This window comes from Triticum dicoccoides, chromosome 1B, assembly GCF_002162155.2.
Source record: "Triticum dicoccoides isolate Atlit2015 ecotype Zavitan chromosome 1B, WEW_v2.0, whole genome shotgun sequence".
In the NCBI taxonomy this organism is placed as follows: domain Eukaryota; kingdom Viridiplantae; phylum Streptophyta; class Magnoliopsida; order Poales; family Poaceae; genus Triticum; species Triticum dicoccoides.
In genome coordinates, this window is record NC_041381.1 from 227,194,229 (window position 1) to 227,206,811 (window position 12,583).

A 12,583-nucleotide genomic window follows, 5' to 3' on the forward strand; every position below is an offset into this window, starting at 1 on the left:
TGCTGGTGCCAACGATCATCTGGTCCAACTGAGAGTCATAGTTGGCGTCGACAGCGGCCATCCACCAGCCGGTCTCCAACACCGTCTGGAGACGATCCTCGGCGCCATGTCGTAAGCCGGCGTTGTGGACCATCTGGCGCAGCCGCTGGCCACTCACGCGCATCGCCGCCATGGGTCTGGAGCAAGCTCTTTTGCACTTAGTGTAGGTGCTTAGGCGAGTGCTTAGGTGCGTACGATGTAGTAGATGCATTGGAATGGAGGAGGGGCGCCTTTATATGAGGGCAATGAGGGCAAACTGTGTTGCATTCACATCGTGCAGCCTCTTTTCCCGGACCTCCTCCCATTACTTCCCTCATGCATTAATTGAAGGAGGATGCATTGGTCGTTCAACATATCAGGAACCGCCACTCCCTCCCTCGTCTGCATTAAAGGCGTATCGGGAACTACGCCACCCACTGTCAAATCGAATACTCCCTCTATCTAGGTGAGTATTAAGTCATCTTACGAAAACAAAATACTAGTAAGACTAGCCACAGTGGGAGTAACTTCAGCAGTAACATCGAGTCCAACTCAGCAAATTTGCTTATGTGGCAGTGAGTTAATGAGGAGAGAGGTAGTTATAGTAACTTAGCTAGTTACTGTAACATCACATGTCCCAATGCTAGTATGAGTCTATAACCTAATAAATGAAGCTTTGCATGTTACCACACTTATGTTACTACCCACTATGAAGGGTAGTAACATAGTCTAGGGATATGTGTATGTTACTAGTGTATGTTACTCAGCATTGTGTCTAGTCTAAACACATAGGCATGGTGCATTAAATCTCATGTTGTTTCTTATTTTTTGACATAAATAGAGGAATCAACCAAGAAGAGATGTGGGGCTTGTATGCTTTTAATGACTTGAGACTATCAAACATGACATGCAGTGGTCAGTTCGTCGCACAAGAACAAATACAACCCACGTCAGCACACACGCATCTTATATCATCACATCCAATGGCTATAAAAGATGAATGAGACCAAGGGACTGTTTGGTTCTAGGCCTTACATTGCCACACTTTGCCACATATTTTTTCCAAGCTTGCCTAAGGTTAGTTCATCAAAACGAGAGCCACAAGTTGGCAAGCCTAAGGGAATCTTGCCACACTTTTTGTGTGTATGCCATGTGGGGCTCTAGTGTGGCTTGCCTAAAGTGTGGCTTGAACCAAACACTCACCTAAGTTGGTCAAATTTTCCTAACCTTAGGTGTGGCAACCTTTGGCAAAGTTAGTCACAAACCAAACAGCCCCCAAATTATATCTCATCTAGATGAGTTCTAGCAAAACTGTGTTAATCATACTTGGTACTCATGTGCCACGTATCATATTAGTATCATGTAGTACTTTATTTATTGCCATGTATGACATATAGTTCACGAGCGCTCTCTATATGTACCACCTTTTTTTAATTTCAAGTTTTTCTTCATGGCGCAATCCATTGATACTACTACTGTACAAAAGTGGAGTATATACATTTTTTAAAAGGCTAGAGGGCGGGGCAGTCTAGCTCGGTCGGTTTCACGAGAGGCGAGGGCCTTTGTGATTTGACGGCTCATTAATGCTGTCAAATCGAATAATACCGCACCGCCCGCTGCACGCCCGGCGCCTCCATTAAACCCCTCCGTTAAACCCACATGCAAACCAAGAATCCTACTCCGGCCACACATCCATTCATGAGCGGGCCGGAATTAAATGCTACAGCGGCCGAGCTCCTCCTGCCCACCCTCAGTTTAAACGAGGCTAGACGCCGGCCAAGCTCCTACCATCCGCCCTCTATTTACATGAGGACAGACAAACAACGGGCAAGAATCACACCCCTCCGCCGCTCCCCCATCTCCTCCTTCACCATTTTCTCAACCCTTCTGATGGCTTCCAATGAGCCGTTCTCTGGCATATTACCCGGCTGGGTGGCCCGCCGAGCCCTCCGGATACGGGCGAGGCCGCTCGGTGCTTCACCAACCTCGCTTGGCCCGACGGAGCCAGTTGCCGCCCCAAGCAGGCGTGTGGTTCAGCAACTCGCCACTCTAGTTCAGCTCGATGAGGAGTGGCGAGTTGCTCCACGCCGGCACGGCAGGGAGCACGCCGGTACGGGCGCCCTCGTTGTCGCGTCGTACCGCGCCACCAGTGTCTGCGGTGGCCGCGCCTCCTGTGTCTATGGGCGCGCCTCCCATGCCTGCGGCAGCACCATGCAGGCAGAGACAGAAGCTGGGTGCGTGGAGAGCGACGAGTCGGTGGCCAGCTTCTCCGTGTCCGCCACCTTCATCGAGGAGAAGTAGAACACGGGAGGCCGCCGCCACTTGGGACCCATGAAGGCCACTGCCGAGGCGACGACCGCGGATTCAGGTGGTTTCTTTGCTGCTTCGTCTCTTCCGAGGACCTTCGTCGACCCCGCAAGTGTCTGACGGACATGAGGAAGACAAAGGGATCCGCGGGCGGCCATTTAGAACTAAAATAAGTCTAGATATATCCATTTCTAGGACAAGTATTTCCGGACGGAGGGAGTATTAATTATACAAGAGGGCCGGATTGGCACCTCTTAGTTCATGTAAATGTAATGAAATCCATCATGTTTATATGAAGATCCGGCTTTTTTATATGAAATCCTTCATGCTTATAAGAAATCAGTCCGTGTTTGCACGAATTTCATCTGGTTGGTTAGAATTGTATAAATGTATGCCGATGGCGTTTGATGTCGTCCTCCGCGGAAGGAAGCGGGAGGAAATTTTCCGGCTGCCGTTGGAGATGCTCTTTATGCTGGAAATAATAGAGTGACATCCAATCCATTTGAGTTAATTGCATGTATGATTGTCCCTCTATAAAAATTTAATTGCATGTACAGTGTACATGTGACTTGTAGGGTGGCTACAGCTTCGTACAGAAGTTGAAAAGAAACAAGTCCATCCTTAATATTCTAAGTACTCTGTGGGTTCCACTGTCAGTACAGTAGCGAAACAAGTATATATTAAATAAGTAGAGTAATATATAATATACAAATTTAAAGTTAAAAGATAGAATTCAAACTCATGTCATCGCGTTGCGAGCATCCGGCGCTAACCAGCCCAGCACATTTTTGTTGTAGACCATGCTGGAGATATATCTCCATGTCTACTCTTATATATACTCCATTCGTTCCTAAATATTTGTCTTTTTCAGATTTCAAATGGACTACCACATACGGATGTGTATGTAGACATATTTTAGAGTGTAGATTCACTCATTTTGCTACGTATGTCTTTTCAGGAAGGGGTCAGATTTGTCCTTGATTTATTTATGAGGTATCCAGATGGCACTGCACCGCCAAGAAAAGAGGGTAACATCAAAATTATGGACTACTTTTTTGAGTATGTTGGTAAGGTCCGGTCATAGTCACTTGTTGAAATCTCTAAAAAGACAAATACTTCCTCCGTCCGGAAATACTTGTCATCAAAATGGATAAAAGGAAATGTATCTAGATGTATTTTAGTTTTAGATACATCTATTTTTATCCATTTTGATGACAAGGGAGTAGAAAACAGAGTTGGTGATGATGGTGTGCCTGCCATCCTGCAATATAGGCCGTCGGATTTATATCTAACGGATAGGAAAGAAACAATGGCAATTTTGCAAAAATATACCCACACGTCTCTCCATGTTCGCAAATAAGGCCTTCCCTCGTTCAGCCTTTTCTCTCACAAGATAAACTACTCATACAAATGCATCTTGATGTTTTGTGCAACGCACGGGCAGCTAGCTAATTTCTTTTAAAATAGTTGCTGCGATAATTGGGTTGAAGTGATATATTTTATGTCTGCCCCGAATGATTTCAGATTCACTAGTAGTAACAAAGAAAAGGTTGCCTTGTTAATTAACAGAAAATAGGGTGAAAACTATCACATGAGGCCGGTAAAAACAAGGTACACTGGGTTCAGCGTCATCGTCACTACAGTTGTGCGCGCGCGAGAAGTCTACATATCGAGGGGGCTACCGAGCGAGGCACCAAGACACAATGTTTGAGAGAGAAACCAATTGACAGATTATGATCAGATCGAGTTGTCACCCTTCTGCTGTCATTGTTGGGGGGGAGGGAGAGAAAGACATATCGAGAGTGTGCGCGGTAGGCACAGAGGCACAATTAGCGAGTGTGTGTGTGTGTGTGTTTGAAAGAGGGGTCGATAGATTATTATCAAGATCGATGTGCCACCCTACTCCTTCGGTGCCGGGTAGTGTGTGTGTGTATGTTTGAGAGAGAATCCAGTCGATAGATTAGTATCAAGATCGAGGTGTCACCCTACTCCTTCGGTGCCGGGTAGTGTGTGTGTGTGTGTGTATGTTTGAGAGAGAAGCCACTCGATAGATTAGTATCAAGATCGAGGTGTCACCCTACTCCTTCGGTGTTGGGAAGTGTGTGTGTGTGTGTGGGGGGGGGGCAGTGACACTCACATATCTCTATTCTTATAAAAAAACAGAGTTGGTGATGATGGTGTTCCTGCCAACCTGCAATATAGGCCATCCGATTTATATCCGACGGGCAGGAAGGAAAATATGGCAATTTTGGGAAAAGATACCCACACCCCTCTCCGCATTTGCAAATAAGGCATTCCCTCGTTCATCCTTTTCTCCCACAAGATAAACTTCTCATACAAATGCATCTTGATGTTCCGTGCAACGCACATGGGCATCTTGCTAGTAGGGAGAAGGAGTTTGTGTGACACATTTAAAACAAAAAAGAGGATAGCCAACTCACTCCAGGAGGCTCCCTCGATTTGCATCTTCGTTGGCTGTTAGATCTGTTTTCTAGCGCGTGTGAGCCATTGGATCCTCACAGCGGTTAAAACCAATTTTCACCTCACAGTCGTTTTCATTGTCCAATGACGGGTGGGCTCGCGCGGCGCGCTGGTTGGCTGGGTTGCGTGCTTTCGCGTGCAGGGCATTTTTTCCCAATCCACACAGCATGCTCCGCACCCAATCCCCCGTCTCCCCAGGCCCCAGCCCCCACCGGACAAACCCTAGCCTCACATCCCGCACTCCTCCCTCCTCCTCCTTCCTCGTTAGCCGCCGCCGCCGCCGTTCTGCCTCCCTCCTTTCTGTCCTACAACCATGCCGTCAGGAGGAAGCCGCCGTCCGTGGTGCCATACCGCTGCTGGGGTGCTGCGCACGCTTTGTTCCCCACAGCCCCTCCCTCATCCTCGGTCGTCACCGCCGTTGCCTGCTACTCCCCTCCACCACCGTTGCTGCTTCTGGGTCGAATCTGGCGTTGGTGGGTCGAAGCTCGAGCTAGAGGCCGAGATGGGGAAGGTCAAAAAAGGAGACCGGATGGAGGTGCTCGAGGCCGAGGAAGCTGGAGATGGTGAGATCCCTCTCCCCATATCTATTCTCTTAGTTTTTCTTCTTCAAACCTTCATTGATGGTCTCTCTCCCTCAGCACAACTAGCTTCACTGGGCATCCGGTGGTTGGAGCACGGGGCAATGCTCCAGTTGCGATGGGGTGGAGCTACGCAGGAGGGGAAGGAGGCTCGCGACAGGGAGCCGGGCCAGGGAGGAGGAAAAGTCTGTGTTGCCCCGTGTTTTTTCTCTTTGTATTTTTCTCCTACCATGCATTTGTTTGTTGCTAGAGTGGATCCATGCCACCAAATTCTTGGATAAATAATGAGTGCCAAGATATGTATGCTGACAAGTGAGTTCATTATTTGGAAAAATATAATCATTATATATGCATTGCTAACAATTTTTATGTTTGAAGCAACCAATTTTGTGAAAAGAGTAGAGAGAAAGATACATGTGCAATTTCCTTGATGTTACAGCAGATGGATACTCGATCTTTAAACATAAGCACAGATGAGTAGGTAAAAATTCGGGGAAAGACCAATGAAATAACCCTATAATTAACCTTATTCAGTTTATGAACATATATGTATGCTACAGAGCATGAAATTGGGAAAATACAAATATGATTGGTGGTTGGTTCACCATTCAAAAATTTGATCCACCAATTGTGTCTCAGTGATTTCTACTTGAGCTAAAACCATGCCAATAATTTTGGAATGATGGAGTACTTATTTGTTGTGTATTTGATGGTTTGATATAAAAAACATGAAGGTTAAATCGGGCATGGTTTTGATATAGTTTGTTACAAGATATTACATTGGCTTTCTGGTTTGGAAATACTTATAGTCGTTTTCTTCTTGTCAAGGAGATGTTCATGTCTAGCTAGCTTCCTATAAAGGGGATTTTTTTCTTTTAGTTCACCAGATGCTGAGGTCTAGCTAGGCTTCCATGTAGAAATGTTGTTGTCTTTGAAAGTTTGTTGGGTGCCTCAGCTAAGTTTCTGCAAAGTGGATTTTTGTTTGTTACTGCCCAGGAGATGCTCTTGGATCTAGCTATATTCCTAGAAGTTTTTTTGTTGGCTTTCTTGGTTTTTTTGGTACCTTGATCTTTCCTCGTCGAGAAGGAATAAATTTGTCCTGGAGTTCCTTTCCTCTTTATAGAGGAGTCTTTTATTCCTTTGCTTGATCTGGCGCCTGGCATGGGCATCCGTTTCAAGTTGGGACGGCATACAATCCATGCAAGTGTATGTAGTTGTTGTATGTATGGCAGATACATCATCTTGCCAATTAGTCCCCACTAAAATTAATTTATCTCTCCACCTTTTTGGCTCATGGATATCGATGTGAGTACTATAGGTAAATAACTGCTAGAGATTACCACCCTCGAGTAGGTTTCTCTAAACAGACAATAGATGACGGTATTTCTACTACTGCAGGTTTTTCCATGGTTGTAAATGGCATATTGGCGTTATCAGGAGTTGTGGTTCTGGATTTGTCCGCTGCTCTATAGATCTATTATTTAAAGAACTGATGATATACAGTGAGTTACCTTGCACCATTATTTGGCCTTTCAAGCGCTTGATTTGAATTTTTTAATGTATTCAAAGTGTCCCTACTTCCTAACAAGCAACCCATTTGTCATATGTATGTGTTGTCATCACAAAGTTGTTTTATGCCCACCCGAAAAGCGCTCACCCAACCAATCACGTGGAGGTGTGCTTTGCATTATTATCTTTAATTGAAGTTCTATTGTGTTGTCATCATATTCAAAACTATAGTTCTTTACTTGCAGCATCTTGAAGTGAGCAATATTTTGATGCTTATTTCCTGATGATTTAAGAAGTTTCGTGCACTACCAAACTTAATTTGAAAACACTAGCTTGTTTTGTAGGAATTGTCTTTCTTTGCTTCGAACTTGTGATTTATGGCTGATGTCAACTCCAGCTTTTTAGGTGCTTGTCAAGTATGGGTGGAAAGCTTGACAATTCGTTTTTATCTCTATGATCTCCTCATGACCACAACCATAGTGCAGGATGCTCCTGCCCAAGTTGTCATTTATCTTTGGGTATTCCTTAATGTTGGGGCTACTACATATCCAGATCACTAGATGATACAAAGGTGTCTTCCCTTCCTTTGTTTATATTCCTTTATGTTGGGGCTGGTGTTAGGTTTCACTGGATCAAATTTTAGCTGTTGTTTCTTATGTTCTAGAGAAGCTAGAGGAGTAATTAGTGTTCTCTGTTTTTCTAATGAGTATATGTGTGGAACTATGGGTGCAAACAAATAGTAAAGGAGCAATTAACTTTCTCTCTTTTTTGCAAGTATATGTGGATGCGCATAAAGTGTTGGTTGTCTGCTTATATCAAGTATGGTCTGATATTTTGGTCATATCAGCCCCAGTATTGAGCATACCGACTAATATTCTGGTCATATTAGCCCCAATATTGAGCATACCAGCTGATATTCTACTCATATCACACTTTCTACAGTCTACACCAAATCTGCGAGCACGATATCTGATATTTGAATCTTGAAATTACCATTAGAAAGGCAAAGAGATCTTGTAGAAAAATAGGTTACATGCTCAGGTATATCATATATGGAGAAAAGGCACCTATCAGCTGTATTGGTTCTTTCGTATTTTTGTGCAGTCCTTCTATTAATTTTTCTAACTTTCTGGATTTATATTTGAGCAAGATAAATATATTCCATCTCTATCCCAGTACTGAATCGAAGCTTCATCAAATCTATCTGGGCGTTCATCGTGTAATACAATGTTGAGATTGAGAACATTTTCAGAGGGGAACTTAAGGTATCACCTAATGATATAATATTAGTCACTATCCGTTGATTAGTAAATTTTGCTTTAGTATACACCCCTTCGGGATATGGCTTTCAATTCTATACTTTTCTTTGATTATCAGTATTGCTACAAGGATAATAATCATTTTTATTGCAAAGTACGTACTACATTAGACAAATCAGCATGTTTTCCCATAGAAATACATGTGGCGCGAAAGCAGCGACAGTCATGTTTGAAAGTGTGTATTATAAGAGTATGTATCTTAGTTATTTTGGCATCGCCATCCTTTATGGATGTCCGTATTCAAGAGCTCCGTATTGAATTGGACTAAAATTCCAATTCAGTGAGGAAACTAAAATGGCATGAATACGAATTCACATGTTTGGTTGTTCACTGAATTGGCCCTTGAAATGTCTCTGAGGTTTCAATACCAAATCATGTTTGGATGACAAACTTTGGAATTGCATGGCTACATTACCAAGAAGATTATACCTTGTTCTACATGACACAAAACTTAAATCTTCTCACATGTGACTATAATTCAATGAATATATAGAAGTAAAAAATAATAAATATTATACCAGATAGTACTTATGAGGTTCACAAACAATCACATAGGTACTATCAATTCACAAGCAGTCTACTAGCAGCACTCAGGTCACCTCAATGTGTACTGCTGAAATTCAGAATAAAGCATCTAGCTTGATACTCCTCAAATAACTCATACACAAGCACTGTACTACTTTACATATCTAACATGCAATTTTCATTCAGTAAGAAAGGCAATCACTGAATATTTCTGGTACACATGAGCTTCAGCAAAAGGCAACAAGCATCCATCTTGATATCCCTCAAATTACTCATACACGAGCACTGTACCAGTTCACCTATTTAACATGCAATGTTCATTCAGTATGAAAGATAATGGCTCAATTTTTGGTACACACGAGCTTCAATAAAAAAGGCAGCAAGTATTCAAGTCCTCAAATCACGTATCTGCACCAACTGCAGTTCAATCCATTTGATAGTTCGCTATGTATAGATAATGGGCAGCCTGCCACGGTCACGGTTATCACCCCTTGCACCTGTACCTCTATCCTCTTGCTTCACATGGGGATGGGGACGGGATAGTATGGTGGTCGCCGCTGCCGTCGGACAGGATGGTGGACGCCGCCAGGATTCCTCTCATCCACCTCCCGGTTGGGGTGGGGATGGAGATCGGCCGTGGTGGTCGCCGCTGGAGATGGGGACCAGTAGCGGAGGGGTGCGGTAGGGGGCGGAACAATCGGTGCAGGGGATGGGAAGGAGAGGGAGAGACGGGGGAGGAACAGATCTGCGCCGCCGCCGAGCGCCGCGGTTCGTCGTCGCCACTCTGGTAGCTAGGTCGCCCCGAGATGCCATCTCGTCTCCCTTCTTTCCTTCTTTTCTTTTCTGGTCACTGGGATCAAAGGGGTATGTTTTGCGGGAGCCGAGCAATTGAGAGCAAAACGGAGCGGGAGCCCTCTGAATCGTGGGAGGGAGCTTTACGTGGGCGGAAAAACAACTCTGAATTGGCTGGTGTTTCCAATACGAATTCGATGTACAACCAAACATCTGTATTGAGGTCATATGATTACCAATTCGATTTCCTGGGCTGCAATGGAGACATCCAAACGTGGTGTATAGGTTGTTTTGCATAACAAACAATGAGGTCTGCATATGTAGATTTGCAAGTTAAATTCACCACACCTTTGAAACCCGTAGTTGTTTACTATTCTCTTAAATCTTTAAACTTTGTGCTTCATTCCTTTAATTTCAGAACTAGGAGGGTGCAGATAAGTAAGAGTTGTTGGCAACAGCAACCTACACATGTGGAAACAGTGGCTATGGCGGTTTAAAGGGAAGTTGTGGCTGCTAGACAGCAACTCACAACTTAGTGGCTGCTCAAAGGACATATAATCTATTTCTTCTTGGAGCTATCTACTATAATATTATGACTCGGTGCTAGCTGAAGCTTCTATTTTCTCGCCTTTTGTGGTGGCGATTATTCCTTGGACTGCAGTAATTCCATTTGTAAGTATCATGTACTACAACCATCTTTATCTTTAGCCCCTGCACTTCAGTATCAAATTCGTGTGTAAGTGTAGGTTTTCTACCTGCTCCCTGAACATTCCATTGTTTTTCATGTGCATTTTTTTATCACCGGCTTCAACATAGTTAATTAGCATGCGAGAGGCTCAACTGTAGCTTTTTGCAATGCTAGAAGGCCATATTCAGTACTGAAAATCTAGACTGTTCTTTCCACTCTGTAACAACTTCTATGCTTGCGCCACCATGATATCATTACAACATTTCCCTGTAAAATTTTATTAGTTACACGTAAGCTGAATTGATTTACCAGTAAAAATCTGTACAACTCATTTCAGTCGATAGTAACCATTGTAGAATTACCAGGATATGTCATGTATGTGCTCTGCGTCATAGCATGTTGCAAAAAGTACAATAAGAGATAGATTGTATGCACTATGGCTAGCAGTAACATTTTTCGACTTGTACATCATTCGATCTATCTATTTCTACAGGCTACTCCTCATGTTGCAACCTTTTCCCGTAGAATCAAAAGGAATTAGATGGAAGAAATTGCAGGAGGTATACTTTGTGTTCCATTAGTCTTACTTTCGGAGGCATGTCTATAGTCTTAGTGTTGGAGGTGTGTCAATAGTAGTATCAATTTTGGAGGCTTGTCTATATTAATCTTATTTTTTGTATTATGTTTCTTTCCATCTGCATCCTCTTCATAATGGATTAGGTTACTTTGTTATTGCCATGTGATACTTTTTCTTATTACTGTGATTGTCAGTGCTCTTAACATTGGTTGTTCTTGCTTTACGGCTGCCTTCTCAGCGCACTATTATTAGTTCTAATACATTAACTATAATATGCTCGATTGACCATATTAATTATATATTTCACTTCACCGGGCCTATTGGTGGAAGTGTTGGTTAAAATATTTTGGTGGCGGTGTATAAAACTAATTTTGGTACACCATTATTAAGTGCGCTTTTGAGCTTTGAGTAGACAATTGTGGTCTTAATTACATTAAAGGATCGTTAATATATTACTGTCGCTTTCCATGTTCAGTTATTCACACTATATTATTGCTTGGTTCTGATAGCTTGCTATTACTAGAGAAGGAATGGTATTCTCGGCTGACATTCAAAAGCAGTCAAGATGGTGAAGTTTAGAACGGAGGAGCTCCATGGAATTATGGATAAAAAATATCCATAACATGTCTGTCATTGCTCATGTCGACCATGGTATGTGACGGAGCAGTGACAGTTGTCTCTAATTGTCAAGTTTATACGGTAGAATCTTCTTGATTGATGATTTTATAGCCTTCTCTTAGTTGTACTGTATTAATTCTTAAAACTGGATCATTTAAAATTAGTTAGATTTAATGAGTTGTTTCACTGTTTTCAAATAAGTAGTTTAAGCCCTTATTGTGTCCCGGAGCTTATTCTTTCTGCCTTTTTATGATTGATATATGCTCTAACAAGCTTAAATGTAACTATTGGCATATAATCTCATGGCTCAAAATCTTAGTTGTTGAATGTATTAAAATTTATAAGATATGGAGTTTGCACTATATTTCATCCTGCAGTATTCCCAGTAACTGAATATTAAGAGCACCGACGATCCCAGGTTGTACATTCGGGAAATGCTTTTATTTTGCAGGCCAGTTTTACATTTACTTCTTCGATAAGGAGATGACCATGAATAGAGTATCATGTTATTTGCCTTGGCATTACTGATGTTGTGTTCAGATTACTGAAAGAAGGATTGGTACCCACAAAGGAGTGAAGGGTAGAAAATATGTCCATTGTCATTGAATTGGTGGGATTGTCCCCAAGTTAGTGCTGCAGATGTTTCTATTTTAGAGCAAGAAGCCAAATCATGCTGTTCGTAAATCTTGAAAAACTTGTTTGTTGTCACGTCTATATCTGTTGTAAACGTTTGTTCGTGATGTGGTACTTGTCAATCTTGGTCTGCCCTTCCTTTTCAAGTTTGCCTTAAATTTCAGCAGACCAACAAGTCCTTGTGTCTTCAATTGGTTTCTCATTTCATGTTTGCACTTGTATTATAGTAGAACAACATGTCATAAACATGGCGTTCGGCATTGTTTGTCCAGTTCCCTTCAAGAAAGAAGAGATGGCTATAGAGAGTGGCTCCATCACTGAAGAGATGAAAATTTTTGTGCAAGGCATTGTTTGTTAAGCTCCTTTTAAAAATAAAGTAATTATGGTGCATCTAGCATATAAAGGGGTTGTGAAGGACAAAACGCTATGGATTCAGAGGGGTGGGAGGGCAGAGTTTACTAACAATGTATGGAGGACAAAGTGTGATCTGGATTTCTAAGTTTCAACTCGTAGCAGAATTGTATGGAGAGAATGCCTG

The 12,583-nt window shown here is 42.6% G+C and overlaps 1 long non-coding RNA gene across 15 annotated transcripts; it reads left to right on the forward strand.

The window, feature by feature from the left end:
• Positions 1 to 4,975: 4,975 nt before the first annotated feature.
• Positions 4,976 to 12,313, forward strand: LOC119329401. 15 transcript variants are annotated; one of them, XR_005159494.1, is made up of 7 exons: positions 4,976 to 5,369; positions 5,445 to 5,696; positions 6,783 to 6,886; positions 7,291 to 8,158; positions 9,948 to 10,201; positions 10,711 to 10,777; positions 11,318 to 12,301. It is a non-coding gene; the product is annotated as an uncharacterized LOC119329401 (long non-coding RNA). The 15 variants fall into 15 exon arrangements; XR_005159503.1 differs by having other exon boundaries at positions 5,445 to 5,569; positions 11,318 to 12,300; XR_005159514.1 differs by having other exon boundaries at positions 5,445 to 5,569; positions 7,299 to 8,158; positions 11,318 to 12,300.
• The last annotated feature ends 270 nt before the right edge of the window (positions 12,314 to 12,583 follow it).